Raw genomic sequence first — 17,561 nt, forward strand, 5'->3', positions numbered from 1 at the left:
TTCAAAAATGCAATAGGTACCTAGGTAGGTGGCATGGTAGTTAGAGAAGGGGTCCGAATTTATGAACTCATTCTGGAAGGCTTCTTGCTCAGGCAAAATTTCTCCCATTACTTCTTCATCTTCTAAAAGATCTACCACCTTTCATTCATCATTTGATATAGAGGTGTGGGTAGGCTCTAAATTAATCAAGGCCTAGTCAGCTATATGTTCAACGTGAAGGGTTTCTGAAAGGATTTTCAGCTTGGTGCCGTGTTGGGTACGAGGGATGAGATGGGACCAATCTAGGGACATATAGCCTCCTATTTTAGTAGTAAAATCTCGAGAAAGATAGAGTCCAAAGACAGGAGGGATATCAATGACTACTACTTCTTGAGACACCATCACACTTGAACATGCAAATAATGTTAGGGAGAGGTTTTTGATGAGACCTACAGTCTAAACCCTGTTCCCAATGAGCTGCATGACCCCTTTATTCAAGGGGTCATACTTGATGTTTAATACTTTGACAATTTGCTTAGGCATGACAGTAGTGCTAGCCCTGAAATCTATCATGGAGTTATGCAAAAGCTTATCTCCAACTATAAGGGTAAGGTAGAGTGGATTTGTCTTAGGCTTACCTTCTACTTGGGTAGCAGGGGATGAGCCTTCATTTATCAATACGGTTAGAGAGTGCGCTTTGCCCGTTGCTGGTTGGAGACCCATTCCGTCAGTCTGAAGGGATTGTGGAGCTATCGCACTTGCATCTTTTCAGTCATGAGACAATGCCTCTCTTAGTATGTTCTTTTGCTCCCGAATACTCAGGAGATCCCACAGAGAGACATGAGTCGGGGCCTTCTTCAACTATTCAAGAACATCCAACACTTGAGGCGTGAGAACCTTCGGCTCCTTTGGCTTATAAGGGATGAACTCTTTTCTTGGATAGGCAGAATTAATGACCGGTGGTTCAGGGGGCCTATCCACAGGCACTGATCTCATACTGCCAGTGCTTTCCCCAGTCAAACACCTTTTAGAGAGAAGATTGTAATCTGAGTGCACGAGAGGGGTTCCATCCTTTGGGATGATTATACCGTTGGTCAACACTGCGTCCTCTTCCTCCATCCATGAAAAAAGCACATGATCAGGGGCGATCTCTGCTTCTTGTTGTAATGACATCCCTTGCATCTAAGTGACAAAAGCCGCATTGTCCATACCCGAAGATGTATATGCAGACTCCTTTGGCGTCATGCCTGAATTCCTTTGTTCTGTAAAACCTCTGCTGCAAATTCCCTCTTGGGAAATTCCTCAGAGTATGAGCATTATTGCATGGGAAACACCAAGAGTTGGTGTCGTCTGCCAAGTTATTTTGACCCACTATCAGTTCCCTACCAGTGGTTGGGTAGATAAACCTGCAATAGATTGGGCACTGGGACTATTTGGCCATTTGACAGAGGAGGTTTATCAACACGATGATTCATATGCTGGTACAGAGGTTGATTCCCTTGGAAATTTTGCTAAAAAGGGGGCTTGGCGGGCGAGACCTGGGCTCTTTTTAGGTTGACAACTTCATTGGAGAAGGATCTTAGGAGATTATTCATATCACTAACTTTAGCAGCCAAAGAGGCGGTTTGGGGAGTAGGGAATGAATACATAGACTATGGAGTGGACGTACTGGGAGTGGCCTCTTCTATGACTTGGGTGGATATTTTAGGGAATACTAGCATTATAGGGCGAGGGGCTAGCTTACCAGCGTCGATAAGGTTGTTTTCAGCTTGGACTGCTATATCAAATGCTTGCGGAAGAGTATTACCTCCTAAAGATTGAATCATCACTAATATGTCAGAATTGAAAGATTTTAGATAGAATACGAAAGCCATATCCGCCAGAGGGTGAGAAGACAATGGTATCCTCTGCCAGGTTCGTTGAAACCTCAGATTAAAATTGGTTAGTACTTTGGTCAGAGCCCTCTTTATTGTGATGAGTAGGTGCATTAAGGACGATCTGTCGGCTTTATCCGAGAATCTCCGAAAGAAATGACCTGCTAGCTAATCCCAATCTCTTATAGTGTTGGGGCCTAAGGATCTGAACCAGTCCAAAGCTTTTCCTTTGAAAGAGGCTACGAGCAATCTTAGAGCCACATTGTGTTCAGTGATACCATGGACAGTGCAGACAGTGGCTACATCTTGCAAATTCTCCCTAGTAGTTTTATGACATTCTCCTGTGAACTTAGGACCGGCCTTAAGTGTAGCTGCAGGGATGGCTCCCACAACCACAGGTGGAACTGGGGGAATGAGGGGGCTACCATTATCCTAGGTCACAAAATTTCTAGGGGGAACTTGTGCCATCACAACATGTATGACTGCGGGAAAACTTTGAGAAGATGAAGCTGTGGTTGAGTAAATGGTCACCAATGGAAGAAAAAGAAGGTGAGGATTTAAAGTTGTTTGACTCCTCGTGATAGGCTTATGACTCATAAACTAGCTTAGAGATATATTTGAAGTAATTTGTCCCACCCGGTGTGCCAGAAAAAGAACTGTTGACTCTAAATTTTACCTTGGAAATGAACAACCTTATGGGAAATTCAGTGATGGGGGACTTGTTGTGCAGGTTCCACTAAATAACCTCTGGGATTGAGAAGATGACTCTTCCTTATGGGTTTGGAGGAAAAGGGGAAAGAAGGAAACTTTAACAACAATAAATCTAGACTATTGAGGCTATACGCCAGAGCATTTTTTAAAGACATGAGAATACAAAACCCAAATACATATGATTTTCATAAGCCCATTCACCAATCTACAAGCCTGAATCAGGAACATAACCAAGATACAATTAAATTTCTTTGGAACATAAGGAAATACTCATCATGCATTTACCAGATAACAAGTGCAAAACATAGTTTAATTGACAAAATCTTAGATAGATGTATTCCCAAAGTTATTGGAATTCTAATAGAACAACACAGAAAAGACCATCAAAGCATATTGAAAGAAGTATCATAAAGGCCACATGCACAATTTGAATAACCTTCTCTAGAAAACAGTAATAGTTTTAAAAGGCTAAAATCCCTACTAAGTAAACTTATTTGTTCTTCAAAAGTTCTGAACCCCCCCTAACAGGGAAAAACAACAAGCATAAATAGAGCCCCTGGCTCTGGAAAATAGCTCCCAAACATGCCAAAAAGTCATAACCACCCCCAAACAGAAAACCATGTCGTGTCGCCCTAAAGATCACACCTAGCAAAATGGTCTCGAGACTTCACTCCTTGCCTACAACGATCTTCATAATGTCATGAACTGAAAAGATTTCGATAACCGCGGACAGGCTGCTAGAAAATCTTTTCAAACAAAATTGCACCCGCCAAAACATGATAGTGCTGGGTAACAGCTTGCTTACTACGCTAAAAGCTGGGCCTCAAAAAGAAACCCAGTCAGCACGTCTTTCCATTTGTCACCATCGAGCTACTCCAAAAACTGAACACCAAATATTGACCGAGGGAGTAACGCCGGGCCGACAATTGTCTTGTATGCCCTGTGCTACTAGAAAACTAAAAAGGCGAAAAAAGATAACCCAGTCGAAAACCTTAGTGAAGGGGTTTTTAATGTGAACAGAAAGATGGGAACCACATGATCATTGTGGTTGTGTATGTAGATGACATTATCTTTGGAGGCAACAAGGACATCCTCCGCAAGGAATTTGCTAATCAAATGCAGTTAGAATTTGAGATGTCAATGCTTGGTGAATTAACATACTTCCTTGGTTTGTAGATATTACAACAAGATAAGGGAATCTTTATCTCACAACTCAAGTATGCAAAGGAGATGTTGAAGAACTTCCAACTGGAAGATTGTAAACTGGTAAGTACTCCCATGATGACCGACAATAAATTGAGCAAGAATGATGAATCACCGGTGGAGGATCAAACTCTATATAGATCCATGATAGGCAGTCTATTGTATCTAACTACTTCAAGACCGGATATAGTTCAAGTTGTATGTAAGGTAGCCAGATTCCAAGTTGCACCCAAGAAGCCACATATGAATGTTGTGAGCAGAATCTTTAGGTACCTACAAGGGACACTTAGTTATGGATTGTGGTATCCTAAACAAGGAGATTTCATCTTGGAAGAATACACTGATGCTCATTGGGAAAGTTGCATTGATGATTGGAAGAGCACAAGTGGTGGTGCATTATTTCTAGGTGACCGGTTGGTCTCATGGTATTGCAAGAAGCAGGACTGAGTCTCTCTATCTACTACTGAAGGTGAATACATTGCTGCTGCTACATGCTGCTCTCAGGTGCTTTGGATGAAGCAGACCCTCAAAGACATACATGAGGACATCACTGATCCTATTCTCATTCGGTGTGACAATTTGAGTGCAATCAACATAGCAAAGAATCTAGTGATGCACTCTAGAACAAAGCACATTGCTATCAAGTATCATTTTCTCAGAGAAAAGGTTGAAGGACTGGAGGGGAGGATGGATTATGTCCCTACTGGAGAAAAAGTAGCAGACATTTTCACCAAACCTTTACCGGTAAGCACTTTTGAGTACCTCCAACACAAATTGGGAGTTGTGTCATCCACCTAGGAAGGATTTATATGGCTTAGGGGGAGCTTAGTATGGATCAAAGGGGGAGTGTATCTTACCCTTTGTCATTGTGTCAAAGGGGGAGAAATGTACCAGTATGGAGTGTTTTTCAATAAGTTGACATCAAAGCCAAAGGGGGAGATTGTTGGCATTTTGGCATTAAGTTGTCATTGATGTCAACCGGTTCGACAAGGTCACCGGTAAGAAAGAAGGAGTGATCGACATGATGGAAATTCACATGAGAGTGAGCAGATAGAATGAAGGCTTACCGGTAAGGCATAAATTGGGATGAAGGCTGTGTGTGTGTTAACATGTTGAGAAACAACTGGTAGAGCAATAAACTGGTCTGGAGATTGGCTATCTATTTATGATGAAGAGGCAAAATGTTAAAGATATCATAAACCACCAGAGGTAAAGATGTGTTACCGGTATAGTGTGCACTACCAGATTAGCAGAAGAAGAAGATCTCACTAGTAAAAGCATGTACCGGTAAGAGTTTGCTGAATGTTCAAGTATGAACCGACTGTGTGTCGGTGAGATGAGTGATTAACCATGGTGATGCCATGTGGAGCCAAGGTGGAAAATATGTAGACGTCGGTAAAGCCACCATCGACGTGGTTGGTGAAACAACTAGTCGACATAAATGAAACAACCACAAATCATGGGATTGTAACTGACTGATGCAACTCGAGGAAGAAATAATGATAGAGGAAGATCAGGGAGCAGTAGGCACCTAGATCAATGCAAAGGAAATCTGATTGCAAGAAGACCTCGAAAAGGAAACAACTGAAGTGTTTTATGAGTTGATAGATTTCAAGGCAGGAAATATTGTAGGTGATTTCTATCTTTAGCAAGTATGTGTTGGATAATGGAAACCGTGTACAGATGCATCCCTAGAGTACAGGTGATCAATCCAAGATAGGATGGATTGGATCTCATGAAGATTGTGTCAGGTAAAGGAAACCCTAACCGCTCAGTGTTTGAATGCATTCTTGGCGAGAAATCATGATGATAAATATATGAGCTAGAGACAGAGCAAGATGATGCTGTAGAGAAGAAGAAGAGAAAAGAGAGATTAAGTGAAAAGAAGAATTGTTAGCCTTAGAACTTATTCTTAGAAAGTTGTAGAGTAAGTGAGCAAGTAAACTGGTGAGAGGGTTTAACCGGTAGTGATTGAGTATCGGTATAACTGTAGTTTCACAATTAAGCAAAACTGGTAAGGTGTGGTAGAGAAAACACCATCCAAGTGTGACACAGTGTGTTGTGAGAGTGTGTGAGAGAGAGAGAGATAACAATGACCAAGAATCAGAGAGGGTAATCTCACAACCGGTAGTGTGAGATTCAGTGGAGGAGAAAAGACTGTCAACCAATAGTAGTATATTTAATCAAGAGTTGCAGAATTCATTTGCAACAAGAAGCCTTAACTGTATCTAAATTGTATTTCAATATACATTGCCAAGTTGGAGCTTGGTGCAGAGGTTGGTACTCCTTGGGTTGGTGCCCTAAATCAGACGGGGTTGGTGCTCCTTGGGTTGGTGCCCTAAATCTTTGTAATTTAGTGTTTTACTTGTGAGGCTAGATTGGAGCAGTAGTCTCCAGCAACTTTTCTCACCGAGGTTTTTGCCACATTGGGTTTTCCTCGTACATCTGGTGTTGTGAGTTGCATTTGTGTGATTGATCTCTTTGGCTTTCCTTCTTGCTTTAGTGGTTTGATTGTTTAGTTCTTAAGTGGTTAACTGGTATTCTAAAGTTATTTTGAAAGTCAAAAAGCTTAGGAACCACTGATTCACCGCCCTCTCAGTGGTACTCTATGTTCAACACTTATGCAGTTATTTTTAGAACTATCAGTGGCTCTAGTTGGGGACATTCATTTCACAAGAATGAGGCAAGAATCTAGAATCTTTGGTGAAGCAGACCATTTGTAGAGCAGACCCAAAAATAAGTTACCTGGACATAGCAACTTCAACAGAAAGGAAACTACACTACCAAAGAAACCTAACTAATGCTCATAGATAACAACTACTTTAAGAAAAGTAGAGCTTCAAAAACTGTCCATGAACAAGCAATTCAAGAGGGAAAATGTAACTACTCCATTGGGTATAGAGTTAGAAACATTAGTCTACCCCAAGCTTCTTGTGGCCTGAAGGTCAAACCACATGTGATGGCCCAATTCCATCTATCAAAATCAATCGATGTTTCCCTCAGTCAAAAGTGTAGTTATGATCGCATTGCATCTTGAACAATCTAGAGATATTATTGTCATATAGTTGTTCATGACCAACATGCTCTTCATCCTTCAACTTGTCATAAAAACCTTTTATCTCAGTACATCCTCCACTGATTTGAACCTTATCACCATGTAGTGCTTGAAATAAATAAAACCGGTGCTCAATATGTGAAATTTTGTTTTTTGATAACAACATTCAACAAGTTTCATGATAGCCCCCATCAATTTGAAAAAGGAAGTGAAACACTTCATACTCTGTTTTGCAAATGGCATCATGAGAATTGGTCTCTTCATCTGTTTGCACCTCCATAAAATTTTCATCATTGAAGAATTCTTGCAAACATAATACAAATTCATCACAAATGTCAAAGGAATTGCTCTCATATGCTGGTCCATTCAACATAACAATTGGTTTACAAATATCTAAATCTGAACAATCAACATTTGAAAACCATTCTAATCCACTTCTATTTCCCATTGACATAGCCATTGATTCTTGATCACTACTTTGTATACTCAAATCACTAATTGATAGAAAAGAATCATTATTGACCTTCCCAACAAAACTATCCTCGTGCACAATAAAATATTCCAATTTCGGTTTCAAAATGTCACGTGGAGCACCAAAGCAACAGTATTCTTCATCCACTTCACAACCTTGGACAATATCAATGAGATCCACATTCTCATATTCAATGTCAATATTTGTAACATCAGAAAGAAAATTATCCTCGCATTCGCTAGTCATAAATGTTTCTAAATCATATTTAAATAAATCCTCAAAATCATCAGGATAACAAGTTTCATCATAACCTATTTCATCTTCTTCACTTCCCAATTCTTCATATGAAGCAAACTTCTCACAAAAATCAAATTCACTATATGGCTGATCCATATATTTGTCTGATGTAATCTCCTTATTATTCATTAACTCCTGATCCTTTCATACACAACTGTTTGTAATTGAACAATTGGTTTGTAACTGTAGCGTCGTAAATTGTACGCACTTGCTAGGGTGGTACAATTTCACACCTAGTTTAGCACCCGCCTTGGCACATTTTGTATTTTGCATTGCATTTCCCCTTTAGCACTTAATTAATTAAATTAATTAGGTCTAAGGTCCTATTTTATCATTTCCTACATCATAAAGTTGGGCCCTTTCATTAAAGTGTGCCCCTTTCAATTTATTCCTCCAATACATCATTTAATCAAAAACCCTAATTAAGTCCTATTTCGAACTTGGGGGCTTGGTTTTGGGGTCAAAACATCTCGAAATCACCTGTAACTTCGGGATTCTCTCTAAAATCATCATATCCGACGGCCCTGAAAATTTGGTGAAAAGTTGCCGGGACCGTGGCGCCCGGTGCACATGGTCCCGGACATTTTTCCCGAAATTTTGGGAGCACGATCCAATCACAAAATAAAGCTTAACCCCAAGAAATTGGTGGGATATTCAATCTCTAGGTCGGCCAAAAGTTGAAATTAAGACCTAGGGTTTCATACATAAGAGCTCTCTTTCTTCATTTGAAAGGATCCGATTTTTGGCTTTAAAGGACCTTCTATGCAGCGAAAGAGCAGATCCTTGAAGACTTCAACAACATTCAACATCCTTCTATCAAGCATTCATCAATTTCATTCATTTAGGGCTTGGAAGACATTGAAGAACAATAGGAGATTACCGACTGAAGATTGGCTTGTACTCCTCCCTTGAGGGTTGGGTATGATTTCATGTTGTTTTCATGTCTTTGCATAAGCTTCAATATATCCTTTATTCATGCTTTAGATCACTTTGCATCTTGATTTAGAGCATTTACATTATCATTTACAAGCAATTAGGGTTTACTTTCTAGGTTGCTCTAGTTTGCTTACTTGCATTTAAGGACCTTGCACACACACTAGGTCTGCACACACAATACATTTTACAATACAACTTGGCTATTCGTGGAGGTGGAAATCACTGAAGCGGGGGTTTGACTAAGGCAAAACCCTATATAGCCGCCCAAACACCTTTTCAGATATAAGTGCAGGTTTCGGGACTCAGACGACGCCGCAGGGTGCAGATTAGGAAGAAGCAGACTGAGACTGACCTTCCCACCAAATTTCAGAGCAAAAGACCAGGACAGGGGCGTGGGGCGCCCTGGTCCTGCCAGGACAGGGGCGCTGGGGGCCTTGGTCCCTGGGACAAGGGCGCTGGGCGCCCTGGTCCTCCTGACAGACAACATTTTCAGCATTTTGACAGCTTTTCCAGAGTGCAAAACAACAGTTTTCGGAGCAGTTTCAGGGGCAGAATCAGGACAGTGGCGCCTGCGCCCCCGTCCCGAACATTTTAACTCAGATTTTTACTCTAGGTACGTATTTGCATTCTTGTCTTATTCTTGTGTTTACAACTTTCCATCATTTAAGTTCAATTCTGTAATCTTGTTATTAGTTCATACTTGCACTTTGGGGTTAGGGATTGAACTTACATCATTTTATCTTTCAATTATAGCAAAGGAATAGAAATCCTAATAGGTAGCCCGTGGCTCTCTCTTCCACAAAAAGAAGTAGCCAATTGTGTGATACCTCTAGGCTCTTTCGTATTCCACAAATGTGTGCTTGAAAGTGAGATTAGGGCATGTTTGCTTAGTGTCACTTTTTCCCCCACACATTTTGGTGAACCCGACGTGAACTCCAATCTTCTCTAATTCGGATTTATGTTTCAAATTTGAGTGTTTATGCTATTTCAAATTCAAATTTGTATTTACAAGTTTTAATTTCTTGCAAGATTTAAAAATTTAGAGGAAATTTTTGCTAAAACCCTAATTTTTCAATTCAAAGTTGAACTTGTGGATAGCTTAATTGGGATCAATAATTTTAAATCTGATTTAGGAACTCATTTGAATCATAAATTTCATTTTCTAAATCTACATTCTAAGTGCTTGCATTGGTTAAAATTAAACATTTCCTTCTATTTTGCATGTGTTATCATTTGAAAGAGGAAAATTGTTGTCATGATGCATTCATTTCATAGATGTGATAATGGGTTAGCTTCCCTTGTTTCAATTTTTCAATCTCCTAAAGAACTTCCCCCTATCTATAACAACATTTTAGTGCCTAAAAGAGTTGCTACCAATCCCTTTGAGACTCTCCCATGCTCTAAGGATGAAGACTTTAAGAGTGATCTTGACAACTCTCCTAAAATGTGCCCTTCCTATTTAGCTATCCTAGAGGAAGAGAATGATATCATAAACACCTTTCTTAATGTTACTTCACCTTCCCTACATGATGCCTCTCTAAGTGAAAAGGTATTGATGGACATTGACTTATTTTCTCCTAAAGTTGGTCCTTCCAATGGGGGCATGTTAGTGCAACAAGAGGTTATGAACACTTCTTTCAAAGATCTCCTTCCTAAGCATGAATCTTTGGAGAAATATGTTCATGTTCCTCCTAAAAAACACTCCCTTCATGAGGATCCTTTTGTGCAAGAAGATGACATTATCCCTACATTTCCTAGTGATGGCATTTCCTTTTCCAACAAAATTCCCATTAGAGATGATGAATTAATGATAAATATTTACCCTTCTCCTAAAGTTTGTCTTACACATAAGCATCCCTTAGAGAAAGAAGATGAAATAATAAGCACTTTCCTTAATTCTCTCTCCCCTAAAGATCATATTGAACATATTTTGAGGAAAGAGGATGAGTTTAACACATCTATTGATGCTCTCCCTCCTAAGGATGAGGAATTAATAAACAATGTTATCTCCTCTCCCAAAATTGACAATACTTCAAACATTCCTTTCAACAACTTCACTATTTGGGATGAACCATTAGAAGAAGGTGTAGATTATTCTCTCTCCCTTGATAATTTCTCACCTTCCTTGAATCTCAACTATTCTCCCTCTAAAAATAAAGCATCTCCCTCTCCTCAACTTGGTTCTACTCATAAGGATACCCTAGTTCAAAGCAAGATGGTTAACATCTCTTTCAAAGATATCCCTCTCAAAAGTGAGGCTTTAGAGAGTAATGTTGATCCTTCTCCTAGAGAGTTTATTCCCCATGTAGATCCTTTGATGATAGAGGATGATATGACCTTTCCTAGTATTACTCTTCCTACTAGAACATCAATGCCTACCCCTTGTCTCTCTCCTAAAATTGATTTAATCCATGATGAGATTTTAGTGCAAGAGAAGATTATCAATAATTCTTCCAACACTTTTGTTCATTCCTCTAAACCATCCTCAATCAATTTGATACATGTGAATGAAACACCTAACAAACCTCTCTTCACTGTCCAAGGTGCTTGTCCTTCTCAAAATTCTCAACCTTTAAATAAACCTATCTTAGTGGTTCAAGGTGGTTATGCTAATGAATCTTTTTGCACTCCTAAGAAACCTATTATTACTGTGCAAGGAAATTATTCTTCTAAGAGCCCTTATGAGTATGCTAAGCAACTAACTAGAGAGAGTTATCATGCGGTTGCCCATACTTATAACACAAGAAACAATAGGCAACCTAATCCTCCTCTAGTTAGCCCAACTTCGCTTCCTCCTTCCCAACCTATTCTTCCTCAAGCTCCACGTATTTCACAAGTTCTTTGTAAGGAATATGATCTCATAGAACAACTTAAAGCTACCCCTGCTAAGATATCCCTTTGGGATTTGATTCAAACTTCTTCCGCTCATCATGGAATGTTACAAGATGCCTTGAAAGATTTGAATGTTCCTCCACCGAATACATCTAGTAATATAGCATCTTTGGTTAACTCTGTGATGAATCCTAAAGCTCAAATTGTGTTTACCCAAGATGAGTTGCCTACTAGTGAAATTCAACATCAATATGATCCCTTGATGATTGTGGTTATCATAAATGACACTGCTATAAGACGAACACTGGTAGATAATGGTTCTGGCCTTAATGTGTGTAGCATCAATCTATTGCATAAGATGAATGTGGATACATCCCTTATTGAGCCTGACTCTCGTCCCATTCGAGGCTTTGATAATGTGGCTAAGTCTTCATTAGGTATTATCACCTTACCCATCACAGTGGGACCTGTTACTTTGCCTACTCCTATCCATGTTATGTCGGGAAATCTAACATACAACTTGTTATTAGGGAGACCTTGGATTCACAGTATGCAAGCTGTCCCCTCTACATTTCATAGACAAGTTAAATTTATTTATAACAATAAGACATATACCTTGATAGTGATACTAATCTTCAAGCTTGTTTGCAAACATCTACTTCCAAAGGGAGTTCTTCTAAGCCTTCCTCTTCTAGTGATGACTCTTTAAACAAGATACCTATGGATGAATCCTTACCCTCTGATAATCAAAATTCTTTGGATGAATCTAAAGCTCCTGAAGAAGATCCTTCTCGACTTGAATCTACACATGAAAAGGCTTTTGATCCTAACAAGGTTCTCGCAGAAGATGATTGGGGATCCCTTGACTTTAATCCCACCTTTGTAGATGAGTATAGGGTTCCTCCTAGAGATCTTAAAGGTAAAGAGAAGGAAGAAACTAGAGATCAATCAGTCTTACTTGAACCTATGAGCAATAATTTTGTGGCTGCTTCTCAAACTTCTTCTCCTCACACCTCTAATTATGAAGAGTTTGATTCTTTGTCTTATGAAAAACCACCTTCTCTTTCTGAAATGGCTGATCGTTATGGTCGTGGTTTTCGCATTTTTGCTAAGCATGGGTATCATGGAAATGGTTGTGGCGCAAATGAACAAGGAATTAAAGTTCCTTTAGAACATAACATGCATGAATATTCATTTGGACTTGGATATAATCTTTCTAAGCCCACCAAAGCATCTAAAAGACCATCTCTCAATGTGAATGCTATATTTAGTAGTGATGATGATCTCACTTCAACTAAATCATCTTCTACTTTTATCAACTCTCATTCCCCTCATAAGGAAATCTTGGCGATGAACAAATCTCTTTATGACTCCCCTCAAATTTCTAAATCCACTTATGAATCTTTATTTCCTATTCATCATAAAGTCCTTTCCTCCAAGGATAAGGCTCTAATAAATTACACTCATCCCTCTCCTAAGATTTCTTGTGACTTTTCTTGTTCAATTTTTATCATTTTACACATGTTTTTGATCTCACTTATAGTTGAGCATTTAGCATGTCATATTCAAATACCTCATTCAATCCATCATGTCTTTAAATAACATTAATGGCTATTATGTTGCTCATCATTATGTGACATTGGTAGCTCATTTACTAGGGGCTCATTGTCATTCATGATGTTACAATTTCAAGTGCAATCATATTTTTGAAGCAACATAATAGCCTAATTTTCTATGTTATCTCTTGTTCCTATGGGGACAAGAGTGATTTCATACATCTCTTCTTTTTCTTATGTCTAAATCTCTCCCTAGAAGATTGTGTAAGTCCTTCTCATTGTCCTTATCCTTGGGAGGCAATGATTTTTCCTTATTTAATCTAAGGATCCATTTTTTTCTATTTTGTGGATGGTGTGAACTTTATTACTTGATGTTATTCCTTGTATGCATTTGTTGTTGTTTGTTCAAGGATTCTCTCTTACAAGAGGTATAAGTCCTTGACTATAACTTCTTTTGCACTTGATGAAATACATCCATAACGAATTCACTCTCCTAATTGGGTTAAAAAGAGCGTCATCCTTCATTAAGAATCACTTTCACCTCGCAAAAGAAGGAAGTATTGCATTCTTATTCTCTTCTTTGTCTTATTCTAGAAGATGTTATATTTGTCTAAGACAATTCCTCTCGGGGATAGGTGTCTTTTGTATAAAGATCTCTTCTCCTCTAAGGATCTCCTTTACACATATTACAAGATATCCCTTTTCAACTATCTTATCCTTGCTTAAAGAGTGCAAAACTCTCTTGCTTGGATCTATGACATTGTTGTATTTTTGGGGTATCTTCTTTTGTGATGAAGGTAGGTATCCTTGTTCTACTTTTCTTATGACATAAACATTACACTTTTTGAGCAATGGGTCATTCTCGGAACCAGAGCACAGACTCTTAGAGCGAGATGTTTCCATTTTTCTTTTATGCAAGCTGATTATTCTCGGAACCAGAGCACAGACTCTTAGAGCGAGATGTCACGCTTTTGTACTATACATATATAGGTTGTAGCATACTCAGGCATAGACTCCTATGAGATGCTTCTAACCTCACTTACACACACATGCACGAGGTTGAGTGGAACTAGCGACATAAGGCTAGACTTTCTCACTCTCCTCCCTTACATGGATCACCTAGACAGACTCTAGGGGCTAGTTTTCCATGTCCTTTGTCCCATGGATCACCTAGACAAGATCTAGGGGCGAGAAGTCCATGTTTTCTCTCTCACTATTCTTCTCATGGATCACCAATGTGTGTATTCATGCTTTTCTCCTTTCTTTTCTTCTCTTTGCATTTTGTTTCCATTTACATCCTTCATCTTGTGTTAGAGAACTCTCAAAACCTCACACTCTTTGTTGCGTTGGAATTGAGATTTAGTCCTCTTTCTTACCAAATGATTCTCCATTAGTTTTTGATCTTATATCAAATCTTCTTGTGAGCATTTGTCATCAATTTTCTTTAACAATTCGAAGTGGTAAACATGATACCCTATTTCAACTCACTAAAATTAGCAAGCCGAAACAGGGGGGGGCATATAGCTACCCTCAAATTTTCATCACCTTCCTTAGTAAGCATTAGGTGATTTTGTGATCTAACATGTGTGTTTCGTAGGGTGCGGTTCCTAACTGTGTACTGCAGATACCGCTGGGGGCTTCGTTCGACAGACTTATGGATATATCCTTTTTCAAATAATGTTTACTTTTCTGTACTTTAGCTTGCATATGCACGTAGTGTTCATATAACCGCTAAAGTGGGGGCTAACTGTAGCATCGTAAATTGTACGCACTTGCTAGGGTGGTACAATTTCACACCTAGTTTAGCACCCGCCTTGGCGCATTTTGTATTTTGCATTGCATTTCCCCTTTAGCACTTAATTAATTAAATTAATTAGGTCTAAGGTCCTATTTTATCATTTCCTACATCATAAAGTTGGGCCCTTTCATTAAAGTGTGCCCCTTTCAATTTATTCCTCCAATACATCATTTAATCAAAAACCCTAATTAAGTCCTATTTCAAACTTGGGGGCTTGGTTCCGGGGTCAAAACATCTCGAAATCACCTGTAACTTCGGGATTCTCTCTAAAATCATCATATCCGACGGCCCTGAAAATTTGGTGAAAAGTTGCCGGGACCGTGGCGCCCGGTGCACATGGTCCCGGACATTTTTCCCAAAATTTTGGGAGCACGATCCAATCATAAAATAAAGCTTAACCCCAAGAAATTGGCGGGATATTCAATCTCTAGGTCGGCCAAAAGTTGAAATTAAGACCTAGGGTTTCATACATAAGAGCTCTCTTTCTTCATTTGAAAGGATCCGATTTTTGGCTTTAAAGGACCTTCTATGCAGCGAAAGAGTAGATCCTTGAAGACTTCAGCAACATTCAACATCCTTCTATCAAGCATTCATCAATTTCATTCATTTAGGGCTTGGAAGACATTGAAGAACAATAGGAGATTACCGACTGAAGATTGGCTTGTACTCCTCCCTTGAGGGTTGGGTATGATTTCATGTTGTTTTCATGTCTTTGCATAAGCTTCAATATATCCTTTATTCATGCTTTAGATCACTTTGCATCTTGATTTAGAGCATTTACATTATCATTTACAAGCAATTAGGGTTTACTTTCTAGGTTGCTCTAGTTTGCTTACTTGCATTTAAGGACCTTGCACACACACTAGGTCTGCACACACAATACATTTTACAATACAACTTGGCTATTCGTGGAGGTGGAAATCACCGAAGCGGGGGTTTGACTAAGGAAAAACCCTATATAGCCGCCCAAACACCTTTTCAGATATAAGTGCAGGTTTCGGGACTTAGACGACGCCGCAGGGTGCAGATCAGGAAGAAGCAGACTGAGACCGACCTTCCCACCAAATTTCAGAGCAAAAGACCAGGACAGGGGCATGGGGCACCCTGGTCCTGCCAGGACAGGGGCGCTGGGCGCCCTGGTCCCTGGGACAAGGGCGCTGGGCGCCCTGGTCCTCCTGACAGACAACATTTTCAGCATTTTGACAACTTTTCCAGAGTGCAAAACAGTAGTTTTCGGAGCAGTTTCAGGGGCAGAATCAGGACAGTGGCGCCCGCGCCCCCGTCCCGAACATTTTCACTTAGATTTTTACTCCAGGTACGTATTTGCATTCTTGTCTTATTCTTGTGTTTACAGCTTTCCATCATTTAAGTTCAATTCTGTAATCTTGTTATTAGTTCATACTTGCACTTTGGGGTTAGGGATTGAACTTGCATCATTTTATCTTTCAATTACAACAAAGGAATAGAAATCCTAATAGGTAGCCCATGGCTCTCTCTTCCACAAAAAGAAGTAGCCAATTGTGTGATACCTCTAGGCTCTTTCGTATTCCACAAATGTGTGCTTGAAAGTGAGATTAGGGCATGTTTGCTTAGTGTCACTTTTTCCCCCACACAGTAACTATTCAAAACATTATTTTCAAGGACACATACCTCAACTAACTCTTCATGCACATTAGTTTGGATGAATCCATGTGGCATAGACACAGGCTGCAACATTATCAACTAAAAATGGTGGCACCTCATCGTTCAAATTTTCATTATTATATATAACTAATTTCTGAGAGATTGAATTCATATAATTAAAAGCCTACATACTTGCATTTTCTTCATCAGATGTACAACTTTCCAATTCTTCATACATGCTCTTGGATTCACCTGAAGCACAAGATTGCAGATGAATTCCTTGTGGGATCTCCCTCCTGGAATAACTACTGTTGAGCAACATTTGGTGAAGTGGCTGACATTATCTCCATCTCTGTATCAATTGTATCACATAATTTCTCACTAACCTTCTCTTTACTGACATGAGGAATAACCACTGTCTGAGACAAGTTCTATTCACTCATATTTTTGTTCAAATCATAGGTCACAACATGGTTAATGTGGTCTATAGGGATGCAAATGTTCAATTAATGGTCTTTATCTCTTGATTCACACCTTTTTTCGACATCTAGTATCTTAGGACAACACACTCTTGCAGATAAGTAACCCCTTGGGATTCCATATTTCAAGTTATTCTTAATGTCCATTGCTATTCTATAAGCGTGATGCAAGGTTATGGGATCCTTCTCTCTCAACAAATAAATTACTTCCTCATAAAATGTAGCCAAGTAAACAATCAAACACACTGCATCATTCAACCTATAACGGGTAGGAATGTCATCCAATGTTCTGGGAAATATAAGGTTGAAAACAAGAACTAGCTCAACCTCTTCCTTCTGAATACCCATGAATCTTTTTATAACTGAACTTGGACTAACTCTCTTGCTAATGATAACTTAATGATGAATGAATAGTACCAAACTAGTACTGAGAGGGGGGGGTGAATTAGTACATACAAAAACACACTCTTGAACCGGTTTGTCTGCAGACACTGCATTGACAGACAAGCAGTAACACTGGTCCTTAAATAGAGTACAACCAACAAAACCAAGAATAAATGAGACAAGCATAAACCGGTTGACACTTATCATCTCATACAATCTAACACTTCATTTCCATTTCACCCTAATGCATGAACAAGTAGTCTACCATCAAAGATATACATATAAGCAACTAGATCAACATGATTCACCGCTTGATAGAAAACAACATAGCATCACATGAAGAAGACATCACATCAGACACA

Source organism: Cryptomeria japonica, chromosome 3 (assembly GCF_030272615.1).
Source record: "Cryptomeria japonica chromosome 3, Sugi_1.0, whole genome shotgun sequence".
Lineage (NCBI taxonomy): Eukaryota > Viridiplantae > Streptophyta > Pinopsida > Cupressales > Cupressaceae > Cryptomeria > Cryptomeria japonica.